Source organism: Choloepus didactylus, chromosome 10 (genome assembly GCF_015220235.1).
Source record: "Choloepus didactylus isolate mChoDid1 chromosome 10, mChoDid1.pri, whole genome shotgun sequence".
NCBI classification, from domain to species: domain Eukaryota; kingdom Metazoa; phylum Chordata; class Mammalia; order Pilosa; family Megalonychidae; genus Choloepus; species Choloepus didactylus.
Genome location: NC_051316.1, coordinates 39,734,511 through 39,756,055, shown reverse-complemented (window position 1 = coordinate 39,756,055; position 21,545 = coordinate 39,734,511). Strand labels below are relative to the sequence as shown.

At 41.9% G+C, this 21,545-nt stretch overlaps 1 pseudogene; it reads right to left on the bottom strand.

Annotated features, from left to right (window-relative positions):
- Positions 1-571: 571 nt before the first annotated feature.
- On the bottom strand, positions 572-19,667 carry LOC119545164 (annotated as a pseudogene).
- Between the last annotated feature and the right edge of the window lie 1,878 nt (positions 19,668-21,545).

Here is a 21,545-nt window from a genome sequence, read left to right as displayed (position 1 = left end):
CATTCTCACCAGAAACCCTAGTCTGTCCAGCTTGACATTTCAGTAGTATGGGTTTGAATCATCAGAACTTTGGTAAGACCTTAACATTTCAAAATTATTAATAAAAGCTCTAGGGGCAAGTCCATAGTATTGAATTATGACAAATTTACTCTCGTGAGGGAAAATAAGTATAGCCAGCCAACTTAAAAAACGCCCCAACCACTGCTTCTCAAAATAGAAAAGACTAAAACTACATATGGTTTATCATACAGCAAATCCCAATGTCCCCCTCAAATTCTCCTAATTTCATTCATGAGAGGGGGATTTAAAAAAAGACTTAAAGAGCATTTTACAGCAGCCTTCAGTGTTCCTATGAAATACTCAGCATCTTAAATATTATATACACATCTCTTTTTCTTTTAGTAAGCTAGACACTGGCTTCAGAGTTTGTGGAACTTGGAGGGAAAATAACCCATTCAAAACCATTCTAGAAATTGTCTTTTGGCAGAATAGCAAGTAACCAAGTTAAAAACAGGAGGGTCACTTTGCTGCTTTGCTGTCTTTCCAAAATTAATTTTTTGTTGTTCCCCTTCTAAGTAAACCTCAGTCCCCACTCCTGGGTGGAGATGGGCAGAGACTCTGGCCTCTGCTCCTCCAACTTCTCAGCAGCTGCTTTCTTACGGCTGCAGCAAGGCTTGACTAGATGTGTGTCAGTGAGGACTTCCTCCAAACGGCCTTTATAGATAATCCCACAACATATTTTCTGCCTTTGCCAGAATGTGAGGTCTAAAAAGGAAATGACTGGGGTTCTGTTAGAGCCAGAAGCCATCCCTGCAGCTGAGCCATCCTCTGACTGGTCAGGGTAACAAGGAGACTGGGCTGGGTGGGGGGCACTTTAGGTGCTCTGTGAGCATCAGAACTGTGACATTTAAATTCTTTCTGCAGTTAACTGTTCTGGTTGCTTTTTATTCTGCCTCCAGCGTTTTCACTTCCTTTGGTTTCAATGTAATCTCTAGACTGGGTCCTGCCCTTGCATCTACTGCCTGATTTCGAATTTTTTTTTTTTTTTTTTTGGATCCTGCTGGCAGCTTCTTCCATCTTTTCACAAGCAGGACACAGGCATTACAGATGTCTCTTGAATGAATCTCATGCAACCCAAAACAGTTCTGGAAGTCCTTTTCATTGCATTCATTCTCAGGGAATCAAGAACTGGAGGACTTAGCCTGCAAATACAGTAGCCCTCTATACTTCGGAACATCTTTTGGCTTGTGGAAACCAAATATCTTTTCTTCTGGGCAATAGTCTTAGAAGTAGTTTGGAATATACAAATAACCAAAGGCATCAAGGGCCAATTTCACCAGAACATCTGGACTTCCCAAAACAGCCATACCTCCTGCAATAATGTTCCCAAGGTGCAGAGTGCACGCCGCCCCGTCCGCTCCCTCCTCTTCAACTGCCCTGTCCAGGCTTTTGAACTTTTGTAGTCTTGAATGCCATCTGTTGTTGGTTTTTTCTAACAGCTTTATTGACGTAATACATACAATAAAATCTATCCTCTTAAAAGGTACAATTCAGTGGAGCTTAGTGTATTTACACAGTGGTGCAATCATCACCACTACCTAATTTTAGAATATTTTACCTCCCCTAGAAGAAACTCTGTTCTCATTTCCATCCCTGCTCTTTCCAGCGCATGGCAACCAGTGATCTACTTTCTGTTTCTATAGATTTGCCTATTCTGAACATTTCATGTAATTGGAATCACACATATGTGGTCTTTTGTGTCTGGCTTCTTTTACTTAGCATAATGTTTTCAAAGTTCATCTATTTTGTAGCACAGTAATTCATGCTTTTTTTTTTCTGATGGCCAAATAATATTCTGTGTGTGGATACATCACATTTTTTTTTATCCGTTCATCAGCTGATGGACATTTCAATTGTTTTCACCTTTTTCTATCTTGAATAATGTTTCCATGAATATTCATGAACGAGTTTTTGCTGGAACATATGCTTTCCATGCTCTTGGGTATACTCCTATGAGAAGAATTGCTGGGTCTTATGGCAATTCTATGGTTAACTTTTTGAGAAACTGCCAGACTGTTTTCCAGGGTGGCTGCACCATTTTACAATCCCACCATTAATGTATGAGGGTTTCAATTTCTCTGCATCCTTGACAACACTTATTATTGTCTGCTTTTAGCCATTCTAGTGGGAGTGAAGTGTGTCTTTTTGGCTATTTGTATATCATCTTTGGAGAAATGTCTATCCAAATGCTATGCCCATGTAAAAATTGGGTTATTTGTCTTTTTATCATTGAGTTGTAGGAGTTCTTTATATATATGGTGGATACAACTCTCTTATCAGATACATGATTTGCATATATTTTCTCTTATGTGGATATAGGTTGTTTGTTATATGTTTTTGCTGCTCATTTGAATCTATGGCTTCCTAAAGTTCTGGATTTCTTTTTTCATCAATGATTGCATCAGATTTTTGAAGGAATACACAAGAAACAATGAGGTTCCACATACTTCACAGTTAATGATCATCACCAAAGGAATACATTCTTTATATTTCAACAGAAGTTTGACGAAGTACTTTGTGACCTTAATGTGGAATGTCAATCTGACATTTGCAGCTGAATGAGAGGAAGAAATTAATTCTCTGCACTCTGAATTATAATTTGAAAGGACCACTCTAGATGGTTTTTGGAGTATAGACTCTAAATGATCAGGGTGGAAGAAGGGGGTCCAGTTAAGAAGCTATTACAGTAATCAACGTGAAAGATGAAGGTGTTTGGACCAAGGTGATAATGGAGAATAGGGTAATAGGTGGTTAGATAGAATGAAGAGCATTTACCAAAGGACTGAGTTTGGTGAATGAGAAAGAGAGGCCCCAAGGAAAACATTAAGGTTATCATTTTAAGAAACTGAAAGAGTGAAATTCTATTTATTAGATGAAGAAGACTGCAGGAGAAACAGTTTGGGGTAGAAAATCAAGAGTTATGTTTTGAGTATGTAAAATACGAGATTTCTGTTAGGTGTCCTGATGGGGATATTAAGTAAGCATTTGGATCTCTCTGCTGGAATTCAGTGGAAAAGTACCAGCTGGGATTGAGTGATGCCACAAGCCAAATAACTCCATGGATTGCCATAAGCCATGGCCAGAACCCTAGAGACTTCAGAGAAGCCTTGGCCCTGCTGTCACCTTTATTTAGGCTTCTGAACTCCAGAACTGTAGAGAGAAAAATTTCTGTTGTTTTAACCCAGTCACTTTGTGGTACATCTTGGAACTGTTGTTTCACAGAATAAATTTTGGAAAATGCCACTTTAGGGGGAGTAATCTAGAAGAACAATTTATAAATCCCATACTTCAGATGAGATTTTTTTGTTATGTGTTTTATGTACATTATGTCATTGTGTCTTCACAATAGTCCTGTGAGGTAGATAGGTCATAGAAACTAAAACTCCAAATAAATGACAGAGTTAGGATTTGAACTTGTTCTATGACCCAGCTTTGGTAGATTGAATTGTGTACCCCAATTTAGACACGTTCTTGGTCTTGATCCACATTCTTGTGGGTGTGAACCCATTGTAAATAGGAGTTCCTGAAGATGTTATTTTAGTTAATGTGTGACAAAACTGAATGAAGTTGGTCTTAATACAGTTTACTGAAGTCCTTTTTAAGCATAAGAAATTCCTGCATAGAGAGGGAAAGCCACAGAGGGGAGCCAGAAGTCAGTGGAACCTGGAAGAGAAAGAAGAGGACATTGCAATGTGGGAACGGGAAGCAGAGATAAAAGCCAAGTCATCTGTGCTGGTTTGGATGTATTATGTCCCCCAAAACTCCATGTTCTTCAATGCAATCTTGGGGAGCGGGGGCATATGTATTAGTGTTGATTAGATTGGGATTCTTTGACTGAGTGTTTCCATGGCAATGTGACTCAGTCAACTGTGAGTGAAACTGATTGGATAATTTCCATGGAGGTGTTACCCTGCTCATTGAGGGTGGGTGTTAATTGGATCGCTGGAGTTGTATAAAGAAGTTCACAGACAGAAGGAGCAGAGCAGCTGAAAGTGACATTTTGGAGAGAAGCCAAGAGAGATATTTTGAAGATGGCCATTGAAAGTAGACTTCTGCTACTCCAGAGTTTGCCTGGGAGAAACTAAGAATATACCTCCAGATGCCTTGAGAGAAACGTCCTGGGAGAACAACATTTTGAAACACAACCTGGGAGCCTGGGAGCTAGCAGACGCCAGCCATGTGCCTTCTGAGCTTACGAGATTTTCTGGATGCCTTACCTTGGACACTTTATGGCCTTAAGACTGTAACTTTGTGACCAAATAAACCCCCTTTATAAAAGCCAATCCGCTTCTGGTGTTTTGCATTCTGGCAACATTAGCAAACTAGAATAGCACCTCAAGTATTGCAGGCAGCCGGCACCAGAATGTTACAGACTTTGGGAAGAAGGTACTGCTTTGCTGATAATTCAATTTTGGACTTTGCCTAGCCTCAAAACTGTTAGCTAATAAGTTCCCATTTTTTAAGCCAATGCATTGTGTGGTATTTGACATAGCAGACTGTTAAACTAAGACAACCACCAATTCACCACTTCATCTATTGAAATTCACACAAAGGATGTTAAACATCATTTAATACTCCTTAATGGTATGAATAAAGCATTTCAGAAACCTGCTTAGGAAAGAATGGATAGTTTCTGGAATGGTCACAAGCATTGCTGTTTTTTTCTTGTTTCTTTTCACAGAATTTAGAAGAGGTACTCAAGAGGTTTTTGAGTTCCTTTATGTCTTCTTTGGGGACCATGTCTGTCTTAATTTCCTAGGACTGGCCTACAATTTACTACTGATACCAGTCAAAGCATGGGTACTCTACCCGATGTGCACAGTGACCAATCCATTGACACTGGGGTTTTGAAGGGAGGAAGAGCTTTATTGCAAAGCACAAAGCAAGGAGAACAGGAGGCTTATGGGCCTCGGATCCATCTCCTGGGACTGCAGTAACTCCAGAGTTTTGTAGTATTCAAAGACAGGCAGGTTTAGGATGGCGAGTATAATGGCTTGAGATGAAGTTAGAGACAGTCTAATTGTTGAACATTGTGCAGATTGATTACAGGCTTAGTCACATGTAAGAAAATAGCAGCCTTACCATGATGATGGGTGTGATTTTTAGTATTATAATGAGGTAAAGGTCACCTATAGATTAAGGTTTAAGCTACTGTGCATATCAGGCAGACCAAGCCTGACTAGAACTAGCTTTGTCTAGTAAGATAGCCTAGGAATTGGGGTGGATTAGTTCTGGGCTGACTGAAGTTCCTTCATTAATAAACATTAAGGAACTGTCTACGTGATCACAAGACTTCAACATTGTAAAATAAGACAAGGGGATTCAAACGGGGCCAGTCACGAGTTATCCAGAGGCTTTACAAGTACAAGGCAGAGACATATTTACACAACAAAGCATCATCATCAATCATCAAGGCATCTGGGTTTGAGTTCAGTGAGTTCAATAGTTTCAGGTTATTTACTTCTGGCTAGTCTACAACATATTAGAAAGTAAAAAGCATCTATATAATGACTCAGTAACTGTAATCATTTGTTAACTCTTAACTCTCAGTTACACTATAAATTTAAAACAAATTTAAAGTTTAAGGTTACACTATAATCTTAAAACAAGGGTGGCTTAAAACAGTAGAAATTTATTCTGTCACAGTTCTGGAGGCCGGAAGTCCAAAATCAAAGTGTCATCGGGGCCATACTCCCTCCAAACACCCTAAGGGAGGGACTTCTTTGGCTTCTTCCAGCTTCAGATGGCTCCTGACATTCCTTTGCTTGTGGGAACATTCTCCCACACTCCATTCTCTGCCTCTGTTTTCCCATGGCCTCCTCTGGATGTGCTTCTGTGCCTCCTTCTCTTCTTATGCAGATCCACAAAGACCCTATTTCCAAGTAAGACCATATTCTGAGGTTCCAAGTGGATATGAATTTTGGAAGTACGCTATTTAACCTACTACATTGCCTAAGCAAAATGCATTAGATTAATGCTAGTTGTTGTAACCAAGATAAACAAAACAGATAATGACTCAAAGACAATACAAGTTAATTTCTCATTCATTAATATTGCCAGGTGGGGTTTCTGCCTGTCAGAAGTCCTGCAGAATTTAGTCTTTACTTTGCCATTTGCAGCATATTGTTTGTAAAGCCACACTGGCCAGGTGGTGGTGGGGGGTGGAGGGTGGGAGTATTGTGATCTTGTTAAGCCCAAAGGGGAAAGGACATAGAGGGCTGTTCATGGGAAGAGGTGTACGTTGCTTCTACTCACATCCCATTGTTAGAAGTCAGTTACATGGCCACATCTACTTGCAAGGGCAGCCAGGAAATGTCATCTAGCTGCATGCTTGGGAAGAGAAGGAAATCAATTTTGAACAGCTAGCAGATTCTGCAATACCAACCACTGAAAAAGAAGTGTGCCAAACCTTTCCTTAAGCATCTCTTTAGAAGCAGCCAATAATAATTGTAATCATGGTGATGAATCAGAAACATGGAAAAAAAATCTGACACATTAATAAGCATTTGCTCAATACTTAAAATGTGCCATGCACTGTGCTGCGTGCTTTACATTTATTACCTCATTTAATTCTCTCATAAACCCAAAGATAAGAGGCTATATTGTCCCTATTTGATACAGAAGGAAACTGAGGATTAAAGCAGTTTAGGAAATAACTCGAGGCCACATAGAGTAGCAGAGGTTGGACATGGAACTTGGTCAGTCTGACTTCACAGCATGTGCTTATCCACTATGCTACATTCAGAAAACATATGGCTCGAGTCCAATTACATGCTAGAGTTACAGCCATTCAAAAGAAGGCACAGAAAAAAGACTTACAGAGAACACACAAAGTTCATAATAGTCATTGTGTCAGTGTGGTGCAATTTTATTTTATTTTCCTCTGTTTTCTAAAACTGTGATTGAGGAAACCTTTTCCTAGTTTAAAGCTTTTCATCGGAATGGCATTTTTCTTTACATGGAAGGAGGGGACTAACTTTATCAATTAAGAGGTGGTATTTATGAAAAAAAAGAAAGAAGGAAACATCAATAGCAATCGAATGAGAAGTATGACCTATTCCTTTTCCTGGAATTTATTTTTGCATATTCTTTTTTCTAGGGCTTATCTGTGGTTATGGAATAAGAAAAGCTTTTTGGTTGCCTTGTTTGGAACGAGTGTGACTTTAATTCATTCTCCACCTGAGGGAGTAATTTACTGCAAAGGACATTCTGTTTGCCAGGAAAGAGATCCATGTGTGATCTTACCACTAACATTTTCCTGCCACTATAGCCTTGCATCTTTTGATGCAATATGAATTTTTTCCTTTCCTTTTCTCTTCTTCGCCTCCTCTCCCTCCCTCTTCTTCTCTTCCTCCTTCTTTTCCTCCTCTTCTGTCTTCTGTTTCTTCCTCTTCCTCTTCTCCTCCTCCTCCTCTTATTCTTTTTCTTCCTGACAACTAATTTTATTTCTTTTTAAATAAATTTTATTTTGAACAATCTCAAACTTAAAGAAGCTCTTGAGGACAATATAAATACGTCTTTCCCCTTGAACCATTTGTTAGAAAGTTAGAACTAATGTGCACTACTTCCTATGGTTACTTTAGTGGGTATTTCCCCAAAACAAGGACATTCTTCTACCAAGCACAATGTTAAAATCTGCAAATTAACATCATTACACTGCTATGTCTAATCTTCAGACCCCATTCAGGTTTCATCAATTGTCTAATGAGTCCATTACAGCAAAAGGATTCACTTCAGGATCACTAGTTGTAGTTAGTTGTCAATCTCTTTAGTCTACAGCCTGGAGCAGTTAGCTCCTCAGCCCTTTCTTGACTTTCCTGACCTTAATTCTCTTGCAGATTACAGGCCAGTTATTATGTAGAAGTCCATCAATTTGGATTTGTCTCATGAAAGATTTGGTTTATGCATCTTTGGCAGTAATTTTTCAAGTGATGCTTTATTCTTCTCATTGCACCTTATGAAGTAGCACACACTTCAATTTTCCCAGTTCTCACGATGTTCACTTTGAGCACTTGATTAAGGTGGTGTCTGCCGAACTTCTCCACTGCAAAGTTACCCTTTTCTCTGTTGAAATTAATATATATTTTGTGTGAGGCAGTTCTTTGTAAATATCCTATTTCTCATTAAACTTTCAATAACTCATGGTTTCCTATTTTATTCAAGGAGTTATAATTTATTAAAATGATTATCTATTTTGATGTTTTTGCTGGCTTCTGTGTCCTTGTGATATGTCCCTATTATTCCTTGAGCACTTCCTTGCTTTCTGGCACAAGATTCCTTACCTCAGCCCTGTAATCAGCCATTTCTCCAAGAAGCCCTGGTTCCTTTAAGTGGAGCATGAAATCAAAGGTGAAATCTGGGCTATTTGTGTTTATTACTCCTAGAGGCCCTCTTAGTAGACCAATCTGTGGGTGGGGTGGGGTGGTGGTGGTGGTATATGTATGTATCATTTACATACAAAGAGAATAGATACATACACACACATTTTCATCTATATTTATTTTTATATCTATATATGTTGAAAATCATGAACTCACCCATGTTATGGATTAAATTGTGTCTCCCAGAAAGATATGTTGAAGTCTAATCCCCAGTACCTCGGAACAGGATCTTATTTGGAAATAGGATCATAACAGAGGGAATTAGGCAAGTTAATATCTGGTTATACTGCAGTAGGGTGGGCCTTTAATCCATGGTGACTAGTGTCCTTATAAGAAGAGGAAATTTGGGCATCAACAGACAAAAGGGAGAAAGCTATGTGATGATGAGGTAGAGACTGAAGCCGAGCATTGCCAGCAAGCCTCCAGCAGCTTTCGGAAGGGTCAAGGAAGAATTCTCCCCTACAGACTTATGACTTTCAGTCTCTGGAACTATGAGACAATACATTTTTGTTGTTTTAAGCCATGCAGTTTGTGGTACTTTGTTACAGTAGCCTTAGGAAATAAAGACACCCCCAATACATCCAATTCCTACCCAACACCACAGAATTTATTTTAGTTTTCTCCTTTTCCATATTTGTAACTCCCAACTCCAACAGTAGGAAATCTGGCTTCTATATCTTAAACATCCTTATTTTCTTAATTCCCCTGTATGTAACCCATCTCCAGTGGAAGCTACTGCCCACTCCCCACTGTGCTGGTTTGAATGTGTTATGTCCCCCAGGAAAAGCCATATTCTTTGATGCAATCTCATGGGGCAAACATATTAGTGGGGATTAAGTTGGAACGTTTGGATTAGGTTGTTTGCATGGAAATGTGCCCCACCCAACTGTAGGTGATAACTGATGAGATATTCCCATGAAGGCGTGGCCCCACCCATTCAGGGTGGGCCTTGATCAGTGGGTCCATATAAATGAGCTGACAAACAGAAGGAACTCGGTGCAGCTGTGAGTGACATTTTGAAGAGGAGCTACAGCCAAGAGGGACACTTTGAAGAAAGCACAGGAGCTGCAGATGAGAGACAGTTTGAAGAGGGCCACTGAAAGCAGACTCTTGCTCCAGAGAAGCTGAGAGAGGACAAATACCCCAAGTGCAACTAAGAGTGACATTTTTGAGGAACTGCAGCCTAGAGAGGAATGTCCTGGGAGAAAGCCATTTTGAAACCAGAACTTTGGAGCAGACGCCAGCCATGTGCCTTCCCAGCTAACAGAGGTATTCTGGACAGCATTGGCCATCCTCCAGTGAAGGTACCCGATTGCTAATGTGTTACCTTGGACACTTTATGGCCTTAAGACTGTAACTGTGTAACCAAATAAACCCCTTTTGATAAAAGCCAGTCCATCTCTGGAGTTTTGTATTCTGGCAGCATTAGCGACTGGAACACCCACTATGGATGCCCTCTTCCTCTGCCCTTGCTCTGAATTGCCAATACCAACACATTATATCCATCCTCACCCTGCTCAAACTCTGATGGTTTGTGACATGTCACCACCTCCCCCATGGACACTCTCTGCTCCCCACTGTGCTTCTGATTCCCTCCACAAGCTAGTGCCCCATGTATTTGCTCTCCTTGCCCCCATGGGGCATGACTCTCCAGCCCAGGCACCCTCCCTGCCCCAATGTCCTCTTTATCCAACTCTGTCTCCAAATCCCAATGGCGGGATCCTCTTCAACCCACTCAGCCTGATTCCCCATGTCAGGTACCCCCCAAGGTAATGCCTTCCTCACCCCTTTGAGGCTCTGACACCCTATGCTAGACTGCCCTTCCATGGGGACACCCTCCTCTCCATGCTTGAGCTCTGATGCTCCATGTTACGTTTTACTTTCTGTGTATTCCTTTGCAAAGTTAGAGGGACCACAGACCACAAGAACACCTTCACTTCTGATACGAATTGCAAGTTTAGGCATACCCAGGACTACCTTTATTTTGATAATTTGCTACAAGGACCCACAGAATTCACTGAAATCTGTTATACTCACAGCTATTTCAACCACATACAAGTGCTCCATAGTCTGGCAAGGGTTTTTGATGATGGCAGGAAGCTTCAGCCAGGCACAGTAGTTGAATTATGGGAAGTGAGAATTATCCTGTGAAACAACAGTGCATCACCCAAGCTGGCTTCCCTGTAATCCTTGCTGCTCCTTGGCGCTTAGATTTGATTAGTTATGGACAAGATTGGAGAAAATACTATATAGTGGAACCTCTTGATTTTCCTGGTACTGAAGAACAGAAAAAACTCATCATCGGTGGAGAAGCTTGTCTTTGGGGAGAATATGTGGCTGCAACTAACCTCACTCCAAGATTATGGCCTCGGGCAAGTGCTGCTGATGAGAGACTCTGGAGTAACAAAGAAGTCAAAGATATATTTGATGCGTGTGACAGACTAAGAAGGCACCGCTGCAGAATGGTCAGACGTGGAATGGCTGCAGAACCTCTTTTTACTGGATACTGTGAGCATGAGAACAAAATGCAACAGTGAGTCTTAAAGAAGAAAAATAGGAGGGGGAAAAAGGCCACAGCAATCTGTACTACAATCAACTTGGTTTTGAAATCATGTAAATTAAGATTTGTTAGTCTGTTTTTGGAATAAAACATATCTTTCCGTTGAATAATATGGATAAAGGATAAAGATAAAGGATACAGACTAAAATCAGCCAAGGGAGAAACAGATAGAGAAGAGTCTGGGAGAGTTCCAAGCATGGAGCTTCCAGTTGTCATCTTCTTATGTAGCCATGGATAGCACTATTCACATGGCAATGGTGTGTGATAATACATATGGCATACAGCACCCAGCGAGCTTCACCTGAACCCTAGCATCCAGATTTTTAATGGGCCCTGGTGTCGGATTTGCCCACATTACTGACCTCAGTCTCCAGTCCCCCCAGGGGTCGAGCTGATTCTGCATGACCCAAAGTCCCCTGATAAACAAGGAGACTCTTATCAGGCACAACATTCTAAAGGCTTAGAGGTCATCTGCCAAAAGCTGAGGGCAAAGGTCAGACCTCTCTTTGGGAAGGGTTAGATTCTTTGCTACACAACCCTCCTTGCATTGCCTGGATTCTATACCAAGGCCAGGAGTCTCCTCATGGGGAAGCTGTCCTTGCAGTGTTTGGGTTCTGTCTTAGTTTGTCAGGGCTGCTGTAACAAATACCACAGACTAGTTAGCTTAAACTACAGAATTTATTGTCTCACAGTTTTAGAGCTTGAGGTTCAAAATCAAGGTGCCAGCAGGACCAGGCTTTCTTTGAAGTCAGAGGCATTCTGGTGGTGGCTTGCTGGCAATCTATAGCTCAATCTTTACCTCCATCCATGGCCATCTCTTTACCCACTTGTCTCTGCCTACTGGGTCCAAATTTCCTCTCCTTATTAGGACTCTAGTCATATTAGATTAAGACCAACTCTGAGTCAGTTTGGCTTCAAAGATCCTATTTACATGGGTTCACATCCACAGGGCTGGCTGTCAGGACTTGAAAATAACAATAGGTTCCAACATCCAACAGGACCATTCCTTGTACATGGAAGCTCTCCTTGGCTACTTAGACTCTGACACCCATGCCAGGATGTCCTCATTCTCCTCGACGTCCTCAGGCTAGAACAAACTGCCATGAGCTACCTCTCCACCACCCTCCAAGGTGGGTGCCCAGTGCACTCTGCCCCACTGAATGGCTTTAGGACTGAATCGTTCTGGAAGGAAAGGGAAGAAGAAGAAGGGGAGAAAGAGGAAGAGAAACATTTTCTTTCTTATCAGCTCTAAATCTATCGTGACAACCCTGAGTCAACTCTTCAGGTCCTGTGTTCCTGCCCGAGTTTATTATGGAGACTATCTGTTATGGGTTGATTCACATCTCCTACATCTGCCATAAAGACATGCTTGAGTCCTAACTCCAGACCCTGAGGGTGTGAACTCATTTGTACAGGCATACCTTGTTTCTTTGTGCTTTGCTTAACTGCAGCTCACAGATCTCGTTTATTTTACAAATTGAAGGTTTGTGTCAACCCTGTATTAAGTAAATCTATCAGCATATGCTCACTTTTGTCTCTGTGTCATGTTATTTTCTTAGACATAATATTATTGCATACTTAATAGACTACAGTATAGTGTAAACATAACTTTTATATGCACTGGGCAGTACAAAAATTTGTGTGACTTGCTTTATGGAGATACTTGCTTTATTGCAGAGGTAAGGAACCAACCTACAATACCTATGAGGTATGCTTGTACAGAAGATCTTTGAAGATCCTAAGATGAGGCCAAATGGAGTCACACTCGGCCTCAATTCAATATGACTGGAGTCCTATGAGGAGGGGAAATTTGGACACAGTAGGAGGAGACAGTTGGCAACACAGCCATGTGAGAGAGGCAAAAATTGAGTTACACATTGCCAGCAAGCCACCACCAGAATGCTACAGATTTCAGAGAAAGCATGGCCCTGCCAACATCTTGATTTTGGACCTCTAAGCCTCTAAAACCATGAAACATTAAATCCCTGTAGTTTGCCAACTAGCCTGTGGTATTTGTCATAGCAGCCCTGGAAAGCTAAGATACTATCTGTTGGGGATAGAATCGTGTCCCCCACAAAAGGCATGTTCAGGTCCCAACTCCTGGTCCTGTGGGTGTGAGTCCATTTTAAATAGAATCTTTGAATTGTTATTAAATTGTGCTCAAACTGAATGAAGGGGATCTTCCTCCAATATGGCTGAAGTCCTTATAAGCAAAGGAAGTTAGTCATGGAAAGAGAAGTCATGGGGAGCAACCAGAAGCTGGAACCCAGAAGAGAAAGGAGAAGATGCTGCCATGTGCACTGCCATATAACAGAAAAGCCAAGGACCCAGGATTGCCAACAGCCAGCTAGAATGTCACAGTCTTCTGGGAGAGAGCATCACACCTTGTTGACATCTCAATTTTGGAATTTTCCTAGCCTCAAAACCATAAGCCAATAAATTCCTGCTGTTTAAATCAACCCATTGTATGCTATTTGTTTTAGCAAGCAGGAAACTAAGACACGTCTCTGGATACAAAGCTGAGGGCTGAAACAATAAAGGACTTCAGAGAAAAGGTATCATCCTAGAAATCAGGAAGCCTGACGTCAAGTCGTGGCCCTGCATTGACCAGCTGTGTGAAGCTTGCTGTTCCACCTGCTGTACTTTGCCTAATAGAGTAAGGTAATAAGTTGGTAGGTAAATAAAATGCCTGATAAGACTCATGTCTCTGCGTTTATAATATAGAGGTAGAGGAAATGAGAAAAAGTATTTCGAAGTGGTTTGAAACCTATGCAAATGACTTTTTAAATAGGAAAACTATTTTCCAGGAAATATTACTATAATGCAAATTTTTAGAAGGGCAAACCTATTTTGTTCATGATTTACAAACTGATGAGATAAAAAGGGATCCCAATACACAGAGCTGATGGGAAAATAAAATATAGGATGCCTGGGGTGAGGAGGTGGGGACAGGTACTGGATCTTACTGAAACCTCTTAAGGTTATGGAAAATGCTTTGAAGAAACTTCAAATTTAATTCAGTTTGGCATATTTATGGATCATTTTACTATAAACTTTTTAACAGCAAGATTCTTCCTTTAATGATATCTCCACCTCCAAATTTACTTCTCTTTGTCTCTTCTGTGGAAATTTCCTCTGTGTTCTGATGCCACTGTAGCAGCTTCTACAGCTTCCCTTTACTTTACCATCTATTGTCCAGATACATTCAGTTTTAATTGAACTAGGAAATGACCCCTTCTTCAACAAAAGGAGTCAGCTAATGGGATCTCTTTGAGTCTGAAAATTTCTTGATTCCCAAGGCTTCCAGTTATGAAAAGGAATAAATTTAAAATTTCATATTATAATACATATATAAATTGCTTTTCATTTATTTTTGGATGCTAGAATAATGAATTAGTAAGTACAAAGCCAAGTTCAAAAAGGCCCGAAGCTGCCCAGCTCTATCTGGATCACAGATAAGAGACTAGACTCTAAAATTGCTCTATGTTCTAAAAGACCTAGGCTTCATTTTAAAAAGATTCCCAAAACACCAACATGTGAAAAGAAATTAAGCACCTTTCAAAAGAAGAAATGAAGTGATAGGTTGGGGGAAGCAGAGTTAGTTTAAGAAAACTCCACACCCGAGAAAGCTGACATTGTGAACATTGCAAGGAAGTGGTCAGTTCTAATAGACAGTGGGGCAATGGGGTTGAACTGAGGTGGAAAAGCTGACTCACAGCTCGCTTCCCATCTGGCTCACTGCTGAGTGACTTTACCAGTCTGTAATTCTTTTTGCAGTCTGTTGTGTATGTGAGAGTTTTGTTAGCTCAGTGGTATGTGGGAAGTGCATGGCAGGTAACTGAGATGGGCGAGGGACGGCTCCCTGACGTGTGAGCCAGGAGGGTGGCACTGTGTGGCATTGGTTTCAACTGGATTGAATGACATTTGAAGCCTGAGTTACTTTCCTGTATATCTCTTTTTTTAAAATTCAGTTTTATTGTGATATATTCACACACCATACAATCATCCGCAGTTTACAATTGATTGTTCACAGTACCATTATATAGTTGTGCATTTATCACCACAACCAATGTTTGGACATTTTCATTACCACACACAAAAAAGAATAGGAATAAAAGTTAAAGTAAAAAAAACCACCCAAAACATCCATACCCCCATCTCTCCCTATTATTAATTTACTTTTTGTCCTCATTTTTCTACTCATCTGTCCACCCACTGTATAAAGGGAGTGGGAGCCACACAGTTTTCACAATCACATGGTCACACAGATGATCTTAGAGAATAAAGGTTACTGGTTTGCAGTTCAACAGTTTCAGGTATTTCCTTCTAGCTATTCCAATACACTAAAAACTAAGAAGGGATATCTATATAATGCATAAGAATAACCTCCAGATTGACCACTCAACTCTATTTGAGATCTCTCAGCCACTAAAACCTTATTTTGTTTCATTTCTCTTCCCCCTTTTGGTCAGGAAGGCTTTCTCAAACCCATGATGACAGATCCAGGCTCATCCCCACAAGTCATGTTCCACATTGCCAGGGAGATTTACACCCCTGGGAGTCAGATCCCACATAGAGGGGAGGGCAGTGAGTTCACCTGCCAAACTGGCTTAGAGAGAGAGGCCTGTATATCCCTTCATTCACTCATTCATTGCCTTAGGATCAGTTATTGCATACATAGGGCTGTCAGATGGCTTAAATCAAAATATCAGACACTTGATAAAATTTTGTAGACCAAGCTAAAAATGCCAGCAATCTCACATTCTCATGAAATGGGAAATTTATTGATTATCGGTTAACGATGGTGGCTTGAACACACGTGTATTTCAGTTCTCTCCAAAACCCCACTAAAATAGAGTAAATGAGTTTTTTAAAGGCATAACCACAAAAGGACAAGGAGACAAGGAGTACAGGGAAAAGCAACAAAATATTGGGGGATGGAAAGTTAATGGATCTGTGGTGACTGATGGAACAGAGTGAGTGAAGCTAAACCCTAAGCTGGCAGTGGGGGAAAGCAAGTCCTCAACCCACTTTGCACAACAGAACCCCAGAAATGCTCGGGAACTGATGGCACCAGGTATCTCCAAAATAAGGATGAACAGGGAAAACAGGATACGTGGTTGAAAGTTGGTTGGACTCTCAGATCTCTTCTCCAGTGCCTTCCAGCAGAGGATCTATCCCTTCCCATCCTTTGCCTATGATTGGAAGTTTATTCTCTGCACTTCTGTCATACAATATGGTAGCTGCTAGGCACATGTGGTTTTTGAGCGCTGGAAATGTGGCTATTCTGAACTGAGATGTGCTGTAAGTGTAACATACATACTGGGTTTTGAAAAGAATGTAAAATATTTCTCATACTGATTACATGTTGAAATGATAAGGCTTTTTAAATATAGTGGGCTAAATAAAATATATTATTGAAGTTAATGTCTCCTGTTCATTTTTGTTTTTCAAATGTGACTGATAGAAAATTTTAAATGACCTATAAGGCTCACATTCCATTTCTAGTGGGCAACGCTGTTCTAGAGAGCATGAAACAATGGGGACCTGGGAGCACAGCTGAGGTTTCCATACTGAGAGCATGGTGGTCAAGAGAAAGCTAACATTAAATTGTGAGACCCCAGCCCCTTCTCTTATTGGTTCCCATTATGCTGGCCACTGGTCTCCTGGCCGCCATGTAGGACATCGGAGCTTTCATCTCAGGAGAATCTGACCAGCCTTGGAAAGATCTAGAGATGCTGAAGCAGATGCCTTCAGCACCTACTTCTGCACACGGAAAATGGCTTACTGCAAACACCAACCCCTTGCAGTTTTCTTCCCAACAATGCTTCTCTGAGCCTGTGCAGAGGGACCCACCAGAAATGCCAGCAAGTTAATGTCCTTGGAGTCAGTGAGTGGCAGAATGGGGAGTTGGCAGATAAAGAACTCAGCTCCCTCACTTTTCCACACTGACTGGGAGATCCCTGCAAAATAAAGCTTCAATAGCCAAACTTTTACTGACTTCCTTCCATCCCTATCTCACTTCCTGCCTCACTACCATGTGTCCTGAGATTATCTCCCAAATAAATTACTTCAACTGGACTCCTTGCCCCTGGTCTGCTTCGGGGGAAGCAAAACAAATTCTGATAGGGGGGTGGGGGCACCTTCCAGGAAAACAGCCCAGCTGATCCCTGAGGCCTGCTGGTTAATAACCTCACCCATACACTAGAGCTTTTTGGCATCTACTTTTAAATAGGAGCAGAAAACCAAAATCACCAGGCATTTGAGGAATTCCTTAATGATTTGGAGATGCAAACAAAACATTTTGTTTTTGAACTAACCTATATTATGGCTCATTTTTTATGCCGTGTCTTAGTTTCCTAGGGTGGTCATAACAAAGTAACACAAACTAGCTGGTTTAAAACAAAAGAAATTTGTTCTCTCACAATTCTGGAGCCTAGATGTCCAAAATCAGGATGTCAGCAGGGCCAACCTCCCTCTAAATCTTTCCTTGCCTCTTCTGGCTTCATGTAGCAGTCAACAATCCTTGGCGTTCCTTGGCTTGCAACTACATCACTTCCTTTTCTATCTTCCCTAGGTCTGTCTCTCCTCCTCTTCATAAAAGGACACCACTCATATTAGATTGGGGACCCATCCTACATTAAGTTAAAATGATCTCATTTTAACTTAACTTATTCTACCTGCAATGACCCTATTTCCAAATAAGTTCACATTCACAGTTACTGGGGCTTAGGATTTCAGCATATCTTTTTGTGAGACACCACTCAACCCTTAACACCCTGCTTGTGCATGAAAGTCATATTGCTCCATAAAAATAACAATGCTAAATGAGAAAGAGATGCATACGTACCTGTGTTCATTTCCTTAAAAAGAAAGCTAAAATCCTGGACTGCCCATCTCAAATATCTGGCAGCCCTCTGAGCACCCTGTAGGTGCCACCCACCATGCCAGCCCTGGAATGCAAAGATGACAGCTAGTCCTTGAAGTCCCAGAAGGTGCAATCTAAGGGGAAGGCAGATGAGAGTGCAATGCTTATTGCCTCGTGGGAAAGAGTGGGAGAGTCTGCACTGCAGGCTCAGGGAGCCCAGAGTAGTGATGTGAAGACATTATGGATGGGGGGAGGGGCAAGAGGAAATGTGTTCAGAGGGCCAGCCAGAGGAAGGGGAAGGAAGGGCATTCCCAGAGCAGAGAATGGGCACATTCGGGAAACTGAAACTATCCTGAGATGGCTGCAGGGGAGGGAGCAGTGGGGAGAATGTCAAGGCATGAAGGGAGGCCCAGTCCCACAGTGAAGGTTCTGACTTCCTGTGTATAAGGAATTGAATTGTGATCCCTGTTAGATCCCAGAAGAAGCAACTAACATGTAGAAGGAGTTTCTGACCCAGGGGCCCTGCAGCTTATCTCACAGAAAACAGATGCCCCATAAACTAAAGAATGAAGGCTGTTCAAGGCTTTTCAAGGCTGTTCCAGCCACAGTGGCACCTCGAAGGCAGGTAAGGTAAGGTCAGATATGTTCATAAGGTGAACAACCAAAAAGGCCTGCTCTCCCTGGTTAGATTACACAGCTGCTTTCCTAAAAAAGAATATTGTCTCAGAACTCTAGCAACCAATCAGCCCAAAACTAGATAAGCACTTACCCAGTCGAGGCACAGAACACCACAGAAAGGCACCCTTCCCAACGCGGGTTCCTTTTTTCATTAAAAAATGCTGCTCTCAGATGGAGAGCCGGAGCCATTATCTTTCCTTCTTTCTTTTCGCTGGCTCCCACCTGCTTTCTTCCTCTAATAAATCTTAAACTTTATACTTAAACTTTGACTCGCTGCGTTGTGTGGATTCCTGAATGACTCCGACCTAACAATCCCCTCTTCCCCCCCAAAAATATGGTGAGGTTCTAATGCCCAGTACTTCAGAATGTGACCTTGTTTGGAAAGAGAGTGGTTACAGATGGAATGAGGTAAGGTAAAATGAGGCTATATTGGAATAGGGTGATTCCTAACCAGTATAACTTATATCCTTTCAGGAAGGGGAAATTTGGACACAGACTGGCAGAGGGGACAAGGCCACGTGATACCAAGGCAGAGGAGGCCGAGGATTGCCAGCAAACACCTGCCAGAAGCGAGGGAGAGGCACAGAACAGTCTTCCCTACAGACTTTAGAGGGAGCGTGGCCCTGTTGACACCTTGATTTTAGACGTCTAGTCTCTAGAACTGTGAGACAATACATTTCTGTTGTTTTTTAAGCCCCCAGTTTGTGGCACTCCATTGGGGCTAGTCTAGGAAACTAAGGCACCATGCTAAGGGGGTGGAATGATTTTCCAAGGAACCCTGGGCACCATCTAAGGGTTCTAGATGACTTCACTTGAAGAGGGAATCTCTTCAACGGTCTCCATACTCTTTCCTTAGTGGAAAGAGGCTCCCCTTCTGGCAATCTGCAGAAGGAATGGAAACAACCACTACTTCTTTATCTTTTGAAAGGGAAAATACATGGGAATGTGGAGATAGGACCAGTGCCTAGCAAAGCGGGGAAGTATGGTTTTTGTGCCCTAAGACTCCCCTCCCGGCCATACCTCTCCATGAGCTGAGATTCATGTTTTGGCACCTCTCACTCAGCATCTCTGTTTGGCTCCGGCTTCTCACTACGGAGACTGAGCAGCAAGCCTTCTCCATCCTGAGACTCATCCTGTCCAAGTCAAACTTCCTGCAAGGAGCCGGATTCACTGATCCCAGCTAATGTGGAACTCTTCCAAAGTGACATAATGTCTTAAAACAGTTGTGTGAAAATGATTTCTAGAAAGCACTAAGAGAATGAATCTTTGCGGAGAACATCAAGCTCCTCCTGGAGTGAAAGGGAAAATATCCAAGTGGCAAAAGTCTTCATGACCCCCATGAAACATCACACAGACATGGGGGGCACCTGGAAGGGCAAAGTGTGTGATCTGCAGTCGGCAGTGGGGAGGGGCCTGCAAGGCAACCATTGAAACCATTTGCAGACAGCACTGCAGCTTCCCGGCTCCTCTCCTGCAAAGTGGATGGTTGTTTAGGGATTATACTGCCCAAAGTGGGGAGTCTGTGTGTCCAGAGTATCCAGGCCTCTAAATAAGCTAGTGGAAGGGTCATGCTCTCTGGTCTTGATCTTTCACCCCAACTGAGGCACCTGAACAGAAAGCCAGGGCAGAAACATTGAGTACTGGCTTAGCTCTATGAGTGGGACTCGCAGATACTGTCAGCTAGAATTTAATTTCCTTTGTTGTGCCCTCACAGAATGACAAGGACACCTCTTTTGTGTCCTTTACTGCCCTTCTGCAATAATTTCATATACTAACTGTATTAACTTCTGACACCATCTGTAATGACTTCCATCAAGAACTACCATACAGTTATGACTCCAACTACCCAGAGTTTGGTCAGACCCTACAGGTTAAAGACATAAGACTTCCCTCATTTCTGATATCCATCACAAATCCGATGTTTCTGACCAATTGGCTACAAATTCAGGAACATACAATCCCCTCAGGTTCGATAATTCATGTGCCAGTTTGAATGTATTATGTCCCCCAGAAAAAGCCATATTCTTTGATGCAATCTTGTGGGGCAGACAGAATAGTGGGGATTAAGTTGGAATGTTTGAATTAGGTTGTTTGCATGGAGATGCGCCCCACCCAACTGTGGATGATAACTGATGGGCCCCACCCATTGAGGGTGGGCCTTGATCAGTGGAGCCATATAAACGTGCTGACTCAGAGATGGAACTCAGTGTAGCTGTGAGTGACGTTTTGAAGAGGTGCAAGCTTGCTAGAGAGGAACGTCCTGGGAGAAAGCCATTTTGAAACCAGAACTTTGGAGCAGACGCCAGCCACGTGCCTTCCCAGCTAACAGAGGTTTTCTGGACGCCATTGGCCATCCTCCAGTGAAGGTACCTGATTACTGATGTGTTACGTTGGACACTTTATGGCCTTCAGCCTGTAACTGTGTAGCCAAATAAACCCCCTTTTTATTATAGCACAAAAGGATGCAAATGAGAAGAAATCAAAAGAAGAGACACATAGGGTGAGATCTGGGAGGGTCTCAAACGTAAACCTCCATGACTTTCCCCATGGAGTCAGGATACATCACCCTCCTGTACTTTAATGTGTACTGCCAATCAGAGAAACTCATTGAGCTTCAAAGTTCAGAGTTTGTGTGGGGTTTCATAATGTAGGCATGCTTGATTGAATCATTGGCCATATGATAGAATTTAATCTCCAGCCTCCTTACCCTCCTTCCCTCCCCAAGAGATTAGGCTGATGTGGTTCACAGCCCCAACCCTCTAATCACATGGTTTGTCCTCTTGGTGTGGCCAGCCCCTACCCTAAGACTACAGGTGTGGCTGCCTCTCCCTAAGTTAATTTGTCAGCATAAAGTATTAGGTGTAGTGGTGGTGGTGATGGAGTCATCATGAATAACAGAAGATACTCCTGTTGTAGGAAATGCTAAGGATTTAGAGGATATCTCCCAGGAAGATAGACAGCCTAAGTTCTTTATTATACACCACCACAGACTGGGTGC